Below are 12,114 nucleotides of genomic sequence, written 5' to 3' on the forward strand. Positions count from 1 at the left end.
GTAGTTTTCAAATTCTCTCTTGGAATGTGAATGGACTGCGGGTTAGGCAAAGAAGGAATTATATTTTTCAGTATATCAGGGATTCCCCAGCTCAGATTGTAAGGCTGCAAGAATCCTACCTGGAGACTGCAAAAGCCCATGAGATTCTTAAATCCCTGACCTGGGTTAAGCAAATGGTTTGTTCGAGCAATACGTCACATTCTAAAGGGGTTGTGATTTTGGTGGTATCCTGCATTATAAGACGGATTTGAAAGGTAGATGGGTTATGGCAGATATTAGGTTTAACAAAGTTTTTTTACACTTTAGTATCTTACTATGGCCCACATTTGGATGACACAACATCATTGCAGGAACTATGAAATGAGCTGTCGGAAGCCCAGTACCCAATTATAATGTCTGGTGACTTTAACACAGTGTTAAATCATGTATTAGATAAGTCCACTGGAAGTAGAGTGTCTGGATGTCAGAAGTCGTCAGCGTTTATATCAAGACAATGATGGAGCACTATGTGTTGGCAGACATCTGGAGAGAGTCTCACGGGTGCTCTCGGAGCTTCACCTTTCATAATAAAAAGTACAATCACTCTAGGGTAGACTACTTTTTATTAGCTAAGTCACCTAGGGCGTCTGCGTGGATATTGAACATATCCCAGCCCATCTGTCCGATCATGCTGCAGTAATGTTGACTTTGGAGGAGGCAGGGTCACGGTTAGCAAGAAGATGGACGTTGGATCACTCTCTTTTAAACTATACTAAGGCTGTGGAGTGCCTGTCGAGTGAAACTAAGTGTTTTTTTTTTTAACTTAACCTGATTTCTGCCTCCCCCATGTGGTATGGGATTCTTGTAAAGCCTTTTTTAGGGGGATTTTGATTAGTATTTCTGCTCAGAGAAATAGAGGATATAGGTAGAAAATTCAGAACCTTGAGAACGACTCAGTGAGTTTAGAAGGAAAGCTAGTGAAATCACAGTTAGAGGGGAAGAATGATGAATCAATATTACTTGAACTGCTGTCTAAATGGGCCTCATTGCTAGCAGTAATAGAAGTACGAGTAAAGAAAAGGTGGGAGGCAAGTACATTTGCAAATTTTGAATATGGTGAGAGCGCTGGAAAGTTGTTGGCATGGAAAGCAAAATCAGATTTTGCTAGGAATGAGATTTCAGATATAAGAGACCCTACTACAGTGGCGATTTTAAGGGATCCTTCAGAGATTCAGAAAGCATCTATGAGTTTTTTTGAAGTTTTGTATACAGAGGATTCATCAGATACAGTGGAGGCTAGGCTGTTAGATGTAGAAGAGTTAAGGATGAAAATACTTGACAATGAAGGGAAGACATTATTGGTAGAAGAATTTTTAGAGGATGAGGTAGCACAGGCTATTTTTAAAAGTAATAAGGGGAAGGCAGCCGGTCTCGACGGCTTACCTTCTAAATTCTATGCAAAACTACATGGAGTTCTAACTCCAGTTCTCAAAGCTCCCTTCAACCTTATTTGGAGGGGAGAATCTTGTCTCCCAATATCTTGGAATGAAGCAGTAATTACGATTATTTTAAAACCTGGGAAGGACCTTTTACTTTGTGAAACATGTAGGCCAATTTCTTTACTAAATAACGTTATAAAATATTTACTAGTATTTTGGCCAACAGGTTGGGGAGAAGTATGGCATCTTTGATTCAGGATGATCAGAAGGGTTTTTTAAAGGGCAGACATATGCACCCACTCTCCCATGAATTGATAGAGGTAATTGACTTAGCAAGGGCAATCAAGCTACCTCTGGCAGTTATAACTTTGGACGCTACTAAAGCGTTTGATCGAGTGAACTGGAATTGCTTAGATTTTATTTTAACACATTAACATTTTGGACCAAAATTTTGTGGGATTCTAAAAAGTATTTACAATACCCCATCAGCGAGTCTGTTAATAAACGGGAATCTAACTAATTCTTTTTCTATTACCAGAGGGACTAGGCAGGGTTGTCCCCTCTCTCCGTTACTATTTGATTTATACATAGAGCCATTGGCCCTTATGATTAAAAAAGATTCTCTGATCAAGCCATTTGCTTATATGGGCTGGGAGAAAAAGAATTCCCTGTATGCTGATGATATTATGATTTTTATGGAAAATCTCCCATCAGCGCTAGGTAGACTTGAGTTGTTAACATGTGATTTTGGTCAGGTGTCCGGGTATGCGGTTAATATAGCAAAGACAGAGATAATGACATGGTATATGAACATGAAACAAAGGTTAATAAAAGGGGAGATGAAATACCTCGGTGTTAAGATTTGCAAAAAATTGGAAGACATTACCTTAGTAAATCTGAAATCTGTTGCACATGAAGTAGATAAACGTCTATTAAGCTGGGCACATCTACCTTTGACTTTATATGGCAGGGTAAATTTAGTAAAGATCTTTATTCTTCCTAAACTTATTTTTCTTTTCAACATGATACTGTTAGACTTTAAGGAAAAGGGACACAAAGGTGGTCATTCCAACATTGGCGGGAATATCAGCTTACCGCTGTCAGAAAACCGCCAACATACCGCTGCTGCCGCGGTAAACCGCCACGGTCATTCTGACCCACAACAGGCAAACCGCCAAAATACAGACATCCACAAAAGTCCGCCACACCAAAGGGCAGCGAGAAACTGGCGATGACCAAACCTCCACCGTCACGCCAACAGAAATATGCCCACACTATCACGACACACGAATCCACGCGGCGGTCATTCAACCGCGGTATTCTATTGGCGGTACACACCGCTGCGCTCAAAATACACACACACTTACAAAATACAACCATATTGGACAAATCAAAATACAAACACCTGATACACATACAAACACCACTCCCACACCCCCAACACAATATAAAACACACACCCACATCACCCTCAAACCCCCACTCCTCCAGAATCGGGACCACGCACAGAGAAATAGAGATCCGAGCACCCAGACGCGCATTTTACTTTCACCCAGCAATATTACCACGCACGTCACACAACACACCAATACACATCACCACACTTAGCACCACACAAACCACCCCACACATCACCCACACCACCCCATGGCACCGCAAAGACACCCCAGGTTTTCTGAGGATGAACTCAGGGTCATGGTGGAGGAAATCGCACAGGTTGAGCCACAGCTCTTCGGAACACAGGTGCAGCACACCTCCATTGCCAGGAAGATGGAGCTATGGAGCAGAATAGTCGACAGGGTAAATGCAGTGGGACAGCACCCAAGAAATAGGGACGACATCAGGAAGCGGTGGAACGACCTACGGGGGAAGGTGCGTTCAATGGTATCCAGGCACAACATCGCGGTGCAGCGGACTGGCGGCGGACCCCCACCTCCTCCCCCAGAATTTACAACATGGGAGGAGCAGGTCTTGGCGATCCTGCATCCTGAGGGCCTCAGCGGAGTATCTGGAGGAATGGACTCTGGTAAGTCTCACCTTCACTACTTCATCCCCCCACCCCACCAGCATGCCAACTCATACCCCCACCCTCACCCCATCACACCTACTCCTTGCAAATGTCTCACCATCACAACCCACCCATCCCAACCCCAAGCCCTGCATGCGACCACAAAGCATGGACATCCATCACCAAAGCATGCCCACTGCACATCCCCATCCCCCCCAAACCACCGTCACAAAACCCCCCACACAGGAATGCCAGCACTGGGGTCCACGGGCACCCACCCATTGCACGCTATGGCACACACAGATGCAATAACCATCCATTTATACCCCTACAGGACCCGAACGCCACGTCACCGCGCAGGAGGGTCCACAAATGTCCACTCCACCCCCAGAAGAGGCCCACAGTGATGACAGCACCTCTGTCGACCTGGATCTAGATGACCAGCCCGGCCCATTGGGGACCTCGGGACAGTCGGTTCCCCTCAGACAGCCACAGGCCACAGCAGACCTTCCCCCCTCTGGGAACACCAGCACAGCACCCACCCAGCGGGCCCATACCGCCCTACCCAGGACACGTCAATCAGCGGTGTGTCCACCACTACAGGGCACCCAGGTTAACCCACCACCCCAACAACAACAGGGACCTGGGGGCAGTGGAAGTGGGCACACGGTCCAGGGGACAAAGGCCCAGGGAAACAGGGGAACTGGGAGGGCTGCTGTGCGACAGGGGGGGACAGGCCCAGGGAACCCACTCTCCACGAGGCCCTCTCCTCCATCATGGGAGCCTACCATCATTCCCAGGAGATGATGGCGACGGTCCTGGCCAGGTTTCACGAGATCCAGCTCCTGCAGGAGGAACAGTATTTGGGGTTCAGGGAGGAACTACGAACCATCAGTTCCGCCATGGGCACCATTGTAGGGGCTCTGAATCAGGTAGTCACCACATTGTGGGACACTGTGGCACCACAAAGGGCCCCTGACACTAGCATGGACCAAGAACTGCCTACCACCTCTGCCGGCGCTAGTGGACAGGAGGCCCCACCACAGGACCAACAGGCCACCAGCACCCCACCCTCTGCAGAAGGAAAACCACCCCGCAAGCGGGCCCTGAGATCCAGGAAGAAGACAGAGTAAGATGCCAAGACCCCCGCCAGCAAAGGATACCTCCCTGATTGTCATCCCACTGACCCACATTGTCAGCCTGTCCATCCTTAAACTGCCCCTGCTCCACTTCCCACAGCCATTTGGACAATGCACCTGTGATAATACTAGTCTGGACTCTGCCATGGACAATCCTCCACCATCACCCCTCACCGATCTGCAACCACCCACCAATATAGAGCACAGAAATAAACACAGTCATTGCACAAAACATTCTGGAGTCTGGCTGTGATTTAGTACAAATGTATTAGAGATTACTGTGCCAAAATGCATATTTACATTGTGATGCCAACATACCACTGTCACACAGTTGTAGTCCATGGGGAAACAAAGCAGATGTCACGCAGTGGGGTCCACATCTCTGAAATCGGAAGGGAAAGTTACAACTCAGTTACCGTACACTCGGGGAAAAGGACAGACAGTAGAGACGTAGTAGTGGTTAAGTATATGTAATATGCCGGTGTGGATTCTTACCTGTGTGTCACTGAAAATACTGCTGTATTACTGTGTTCCTGTTGTCTATGTCGTCCTCTTCGGCTTCCTCGTCTTCACTCTCCACAGGCTCCACAGCTGCTACAACACCACCATCTGGACCATCCTCCTGCAGAAAAGGCACCTGGCGTCGCAAAGCCAGGTTGTGAAGCATACAGCAGGCCACGATGATCTGGCACACCTTCTTTGGTGAGTACAATAGGGATCCATCTGTCATATGGAGGCACCTGAACCTGGCCTTCAGGAGGCCGAAGGTCCGCTCGATCACACTCCTAGTTCTCCCATGGGCCTCATTGTACCGTTCCTCTGCATTGTCCTGGGATTCCTCACTGGGGTCAGTAGCCATGACAGGTTGGGGTAACCCGAGTCACCAATTAGCCACACACGTTGCCTCTGGAGTTGACCCATCACGTAAGGGATGCTGCTATTCCGCATGATGTACGCATCATGCACTGAGCCAGGGAACTTAGCATTAACATGGGACATGTACTGGTCTGCCAAACACACCATCTGTACATTCATAGAATGATAACTCTTCCTGTTTCTGTACACTTGTTCACTCCTGCTGGGGGGTACTAAAGCCACATGGGTCCCATCAATGGCACCTATGATGTTGGGGATATGTCCAAGGGCACAGAAATCACCCATCACTGTAGGCAAATCCCCCACCTCAGGGAAAACGATGTAGCTGCGCATGTGTTTCAGCAGGGCAGACAACACTCTGGACAACACCTTGGAAAACATAGGCTGGGATATCCCTGATGCTATGGCCACTGTTGTTTGAAATGACCCACTTGCAAAGAAATGGAGTACTGACAGCACCTGCACTAGAGGGGGGATCCCTGTGGGTTGGCGGATTGGTGACATCAGGTCTGGCTCCAACTGGGTACATAGTTCCTGTATAGTGGCTCGGTCAAGCCTGTATGTCAGTATGACATGTCTTTCCTCCATTGTCGACAGGCCCACCAGCGGTCTGTACACGGGAAGATTCCTCCATCTCCTCGCATGTCCCAGCGGACGGTGCCTATGAAGGACAACAGCGAGCACAGAGTCAATCAACCCACAGGTACGTAACCACAGCTTGCACAATACACGATTCCCAATGCATTGAATGGCTTGTATGAGTGTTGATGCAAGGCCTAGGTATGTGTGACGCAGTAAAAGAGAAAGCCATGTGGGCCCTTGAAATGGCGGCTGCCTGACCTGTGAAGTGCGACAATGGGATGTGAGGTAAATGCGCTGGTGTGGCACACCGCGGCGGTAGGCGGTCAAAGACCGCAGCGCTAAGCAGCATTGGTTAACATTGAACCCTATGGGTCTCAGGAGCCAATGACGATGTGCGCCGGCGGTGACCGCCATTTTCTATCGGCTTAATCACTCGATACCTGATCTTCGACAGGAGAGGACCTACACTGCAAGTGCTGCTGTGACCTCGGTCTGGAAGAGACAATGGCTCATGCGACTGGGGAAAGGGCCCCTGCCTTCACTGCTCAGGAATTGGATAAACTCATGGATGGGGTCCTCCCCCAGTATGCGCTACTCTACGGTCCTCCAGACCAACAGGTAAGTACACTGGGGACATGCTTAGTGGCCAATGCCTGTGTGTAGTGGGGTGGACGAAAGATGGTGGGGAGGGGAGCGATTGAGGCATGCATCAAACGACGGATGAGAGCATGTGCCACATGGCAAGGGTAGGGATGGGGGGCCACTCACATTGAGGGTGCAGAAGGTGATGACTCTTTTTCTCCCCCTGTACATTTCACATAGGTCAGCGCCCACCAGAAGATTGATATTTGGCGTGCCATCGCCAAGGACGTCCGGACCCTGGGGGTCCACCAGAGACGGGGCACCCACTGCCGGAAGAGATGGGAGGACATCCGACGCTGGAGCAGGAAGACGGCGGAGGCTCAGCTGGGGATGGCCTCCCAACGTGGGAGGGGTGCCAGTCGGACTTTGACCCCCCTGATGTTCTGGATCCTGGCGGTGGCCTACCCCGATTTGGATGGTCGCGTGAGGACATCACAGCAGACACAAGGGGGTGAGTACACTCTTATTCTGGTGACTTTGCGCGCAGTGGAGGTGTCTGGGTGGGGGAGGGGGCTGTGGGTATCCCTAGGCCAGGGCGATTTCTGTAGGCTAGGCCCCTCCGTAAGGCATGGCCCTGTGCCCCCACCTCTGTAGGGTGCCAAGTACAGCTATTCATGGCCCTGTGTCATCTATGTGTGCAGATGTCGTCCATAGGCTTGTAGGCCATGTCCCACGGATTGAGTAGTGGACCCCAAGTGCGCGGCGTAGTGCAGGGGGCTTCTGTGTCTGTCCTGTCCGCCAACGGTGTCGCCAATGCATGCACTCAACATGTCTTTATTTTCTCCCCCCCCCCTTTTTTGTGGTTATTTCTGTTCATGTGTGCATTGGCTTCCAAGATACACAAACGCAGGCAGCCACCCACCCAACAGCCATCCACCTCACGACAGCCTCCAGCCCAAGCACCTGCACCCAAAGACACCAGACTTCAAACTCCTACAACCACATCCTCTTCCTCCACTCCCATACCCACTACACCTACCCCTCCCATTGCTCCTAAAAAGCTTTTCCTGTCCAAACTTAACCTCTTTCCACCAACTCCCCCATCCCGTCATGTCATAGGACTCCAGTCAGCACCTCAGCCACCACAAAACCGGGCCCTGTCATGACAGTCTGCCATGGACTATGGAGTCCCCCACCCTCCAGGGCAGCCAGTTCAGTACGGAGCCAAGGCACGGGCAGCCCACCCCCGGAGAAACAATCAAAGATAGGCAGTGGCCGGCGCGAGAGGGTGAAGACACCAGGCACAAAAACCCCTACCATGGCTCTGGCAGGAGGTGTGGAGACAGCTGTCACACCGCCCAAGGTGTGTCCGGGAAGGGCAGCACGCCCGACAAGACCGCCATCAGCCCAGCTGGCCAGGAGGGCCCCGCCAGCCCCATCCCAGGTGGGCGGGAGGCCACCAAAATGCCCGGCACTGCAGCCCAGGAGGGGCCCACCAGCCCCATCCCAGGTGGGCAGGAGGCCACCAACATGGCCGGCACTGCAGCCCAGGAGGGCCCCGCCAGCCACAGGACAGATGGGCAGGAAGGCACCGCCAGCCACAGGACAGGTGGCAAATGAGCTCCACGCCATGGCCAGATCCGCTGAACTGGGCACCGCCGTCTCAAGCACCGCTGAACTGGACACCGCCGTCTCAAGCACCGCTGAACTGGGCCCTTCATCTCAAGCACCGCAGAACTGGGCCCTTCATCTCAAGCACTGCTGAACTGGGCACCGCCGTCTCAAGCACCGCTGAACTGGGCCCTTCATCTCAAGCACCGCTGAACTGGGCCCTTCATCTCAAGCACCGCTGAACTGGGCACCGCCGTCTCAAGCACCGCTGAACTGGGCACCACCGTCTCAAGCACCGCTTAACTGGGCCCTTCATCTCAAGCACCGCTGAACTGGGGCCTTCATCTCAAGCACCGCTGAACTGGGCACCGCCATCTCAAGCACCGCTGAACTGGGCACTTCATCTCAAGCACTGCTGAACTGGGCCCTTCATCTCAAGCACCGCTGAACTGGGCACCGCCGTCTCAAGCACCGCTGAACTGGGCCCTTCATCTCAAGCACCGCTGGACTGGGCCCTTCATCTCAAGCACCGCTGAACTGGGCACAGCCATCTCAAGCACCGCTGAACTGGGCACCGGCGTCTCAAGCACCGCTGAACTGGGCCCTTCTTCTCAAGCACCGCTGAACTGGGCCCTTCATCTCAAGCACCGCTGAACTGGCTCCTTCATCTCAAGCACCGCTGAACCATGAGCGCCAGTGGCTGGCCCACATCTTAGTCGGGCAGGGCTGCACGAAGCAGTCTGGCCACCAGGCCCCACCCAGAACCAGTGGAGACTGTTTTCCACTTGAGAGACTGTGGCTCTGCACTCCCCAGGATTGAACAGTGGGCAACCCACCCACTGTCCGGACTTGAGAGACTGTGGCTCTGCACTCCCCAGGATTGAACAGTGGGCAACCCACCCACTGTCCGGACTTGAGAGACTGTGGCTCTGCACTCCCCAGGATTGAACAGTGGGCAACCCACCCACTGTCCGGACTTGAGAGACTGTGGCTTTGCACTCCCCAGGATTGAACAGTGGCCATGGAGGCCCCTCGTGGATCTGGCGTCGTGGACTCATCTGGCTGAGGTGCCCCCCCTTTCATTCCCCCTGAGGTGCCTGTAGTTTTGCTATCTGATGCCCCTGCAGTGTTCTCTCCATTTGAGTCAGGTATCTTGTGTGGGCTTTGCCCATGTGATTTGGGCCCAGTGGTCCACGGACAATACATGCTACAATGCTCGGACTTGTACATTTATGTATATAACAGTTTATGATGTAGATTTATATTTTTGAGCCAGTAATACAATATATTCCTATGTTTAGAATCTTTTCCTTTTGTGTTTGCATTCTTCCGGGGGCTTTGGAGGGTGTCACTCTGATGTGTTGATACGCATTGATGTGTGTGTTGCAGTGGGTGAGGGTAAGGGTGGGTGTGTCGCGTATGTGTGTACCCGTAATATTTTCTCCACCCCCCTCCCCTGTGTCGTAGGTGCAGTACTCACCGTTGTCTTCTGCGCCGGCGTTCGTGCTCCTGGTAGAGGAGTAGGAACACAATCGCTGGGAGTATGTGGCGTTCGGGTTCCATGCTGTCCTTATTCCTCGTGGGCTGTATGGAGGTGAGCGTTTTCCCTTCGAAATGGCTGTTTCCGCCGTGTTTTTATCGGCGGGGCTACCGCCCCGGAAAAGGTGGCAGATTGGTAGGTTGTGATACAGTGGGCGGTACATTGTCTCCCGCCTGTCTGTTGGCGGTGACCGCCGCGCTGTTTGTTTGTGCCGCCGTGGCGGGCGGTGTGGTAATGTGGCGGTCTCTGTTGGCAGTTTCCTCCAGGGTCGGAATTCCTTTTTTTTCCCCGCCAGCCTGTTTGCGGTTTGGCCGCAGGTTTAACACCGACCGCCAGGGTTGGAATGACCACCAAAGTCTTCAATCAAGAATAGATAGCTTTATCTGGGCTTCTAAGGGGATGAGGATTGCAAGGAAAAAACTTTGAAGGAAGTATGTTAAAGGAGGGATCGCCCTCCCCGAGATCCAATTATATGTATTTGCCTTTCAATTAAAGAATGTAAGGGATTTATTAGTAGGAGAGGGTAGCTCCCATCAGAAGAAAGTTATGGTGAAAGACGAGGGGAAGGGTGAATGAAAATTTATGTGTAAATTTGGACACCCAATGTTCTACAAAAAAGTAAGGTTGAAAACATTACAAGCAGCCACTTTTCTGTGGGTACAGATGAGGAAGATTACAAAATTTTATTACTATAGTATTTATGCCCCTATCTGGGACTCCACAGGAACTCCGGACTGCCTCAAAGATGCTTTATTCCGACCTTTGAAAGAGGCTGCTATTGTAGAATGGGGACAAATATTTCAAGAAGGAGTATTAAAATCTGAGAGACTTTTGTAGCTGAGATGCAGTGCTCATTATCAAGGTTTAATATTACCAACTTAAAACTTGAGCCAGGTCCTTACAAGTTAGGGGTGAAGAGACTAATGAGCTAGAGGAGTTACTGAATAAGAATCAATTTGGTAAGAAGGAAGTTGTAACCTATTACAGAGTATTTGTAGATAGCTTAGACTGTGAACAGAAATTTCCTGGTTCTCTATGGGATGATGTGGCAAACAGTGAGGATATTAATAAATCATGGACATAGTCTTGGCAGCTTCTTTATAGGGTGGTAAAACCGGCGTTCCTCAAGAAAAATCACCTTTTTGTCTTACACAGGGCATATTACACACCAAAGAAATTAGAAAGATTTAACGCAAATGCTCAGGTAGCCTGTAGGAAATGAGGCCTAGAGGGTGAGGATGATGTCCATATGCTTGTGTCTTGCCCTCGGATTTCAAGCTTTTGGGTTGAGATCTTTGAGGTTATGGCCAATATCTTACAGGTACAGCTTACAGTTTCCTCTGTATTAGTTTTGTTTGGGGGCTCTTTAGAGTCGCAAAACCTGTCTAGCTCTCATAGAAACCCGCTGTTCTATTTAATACTCTTAGGTAGGCGAGAGGTATGTAGATATTGGATTTCCCCCATTTTACCAACTCGACAGGAATGGGTGTACGCAGTAACAAAAGTGTGTAAGTTAGACCTTTGTTGATCTGGTGTCAAAAATAATGACATAATCAGCAATATTATAACTCAATGATAATAACTCTTTTATATGACTGTTCACCTATCACTTTGTTTCATAAGTGCTATACATAACAAGTGTGAATAGAAACATGTCAGGCACAATAAGGGGTTGAATGACCAGTAAGGAGAGAGATTCTCTCAACATGCAGGAACTAGTGATTTTAAGCAGTGATATTATCAGAGAAGTGGTTCAAATTATCAGTGAATTAGGTGAGTACTGCCAAGAACTTTACATCATCTTTGTTCAAGACTTCTTCAATGAAAATGTTGAACGAGTCCACAGTTTCAATATAGTCAGAGGGAGGGAAGGAGGAGGTTGTTATGGATCTAAGATCCTAAGATATTATGGATACTTAGATCTATTCAGAATTCCTTGATCATTTGTTCCCACATCACGTGCATCTGCACTAATGTGTTGCCTCTGGACCACTGCTTCCATCGTTGTGAAAATTGTCATTATGGTCCTACCTAAACTGGGCAAAGATTCAAAACATTGTCATTGTTGTCTAGTACTTGTATAACATAGACCTCTTGTAATTGCTTCATAAAAATATTGGCTAAGGTGACCTCTAACTGATTTATAGGAAAGGATCAAGGGTCCCTTAGTGTGTACTCTGGTCATCCCAGCAGGCATGTGTGGCTGTCATGCGCAGTGGGTCTTAGTTGTGCACATCTTTCCAGTGAAGTTTCTTTTGGGAGTGGCAGCAGAAACAGGCAGTGAGTATGTTAAGGTAATTAAAGTACCCAGCCACTGGCAGGGGTTCTTAAAGAACCTACCCAGACAGGAGAATGTGC

The sequence above is a fragment of the Pleurodeles waltl genome, chromosome 4_1 (assembly GCF_031143425.1).
Source record: "Pleurodeles waltl isolate 20211129_DDA chromosome 4_1, aPleWal1.hap1.20221129, whole genome shotgun sequence".
Classification (NCBI taxonomy): Eukaryota; Metazoa; Chordata; class Amphibia; order Caudata; family Salamandridae; genus Pleurodeles; species Pleurodeles waltl.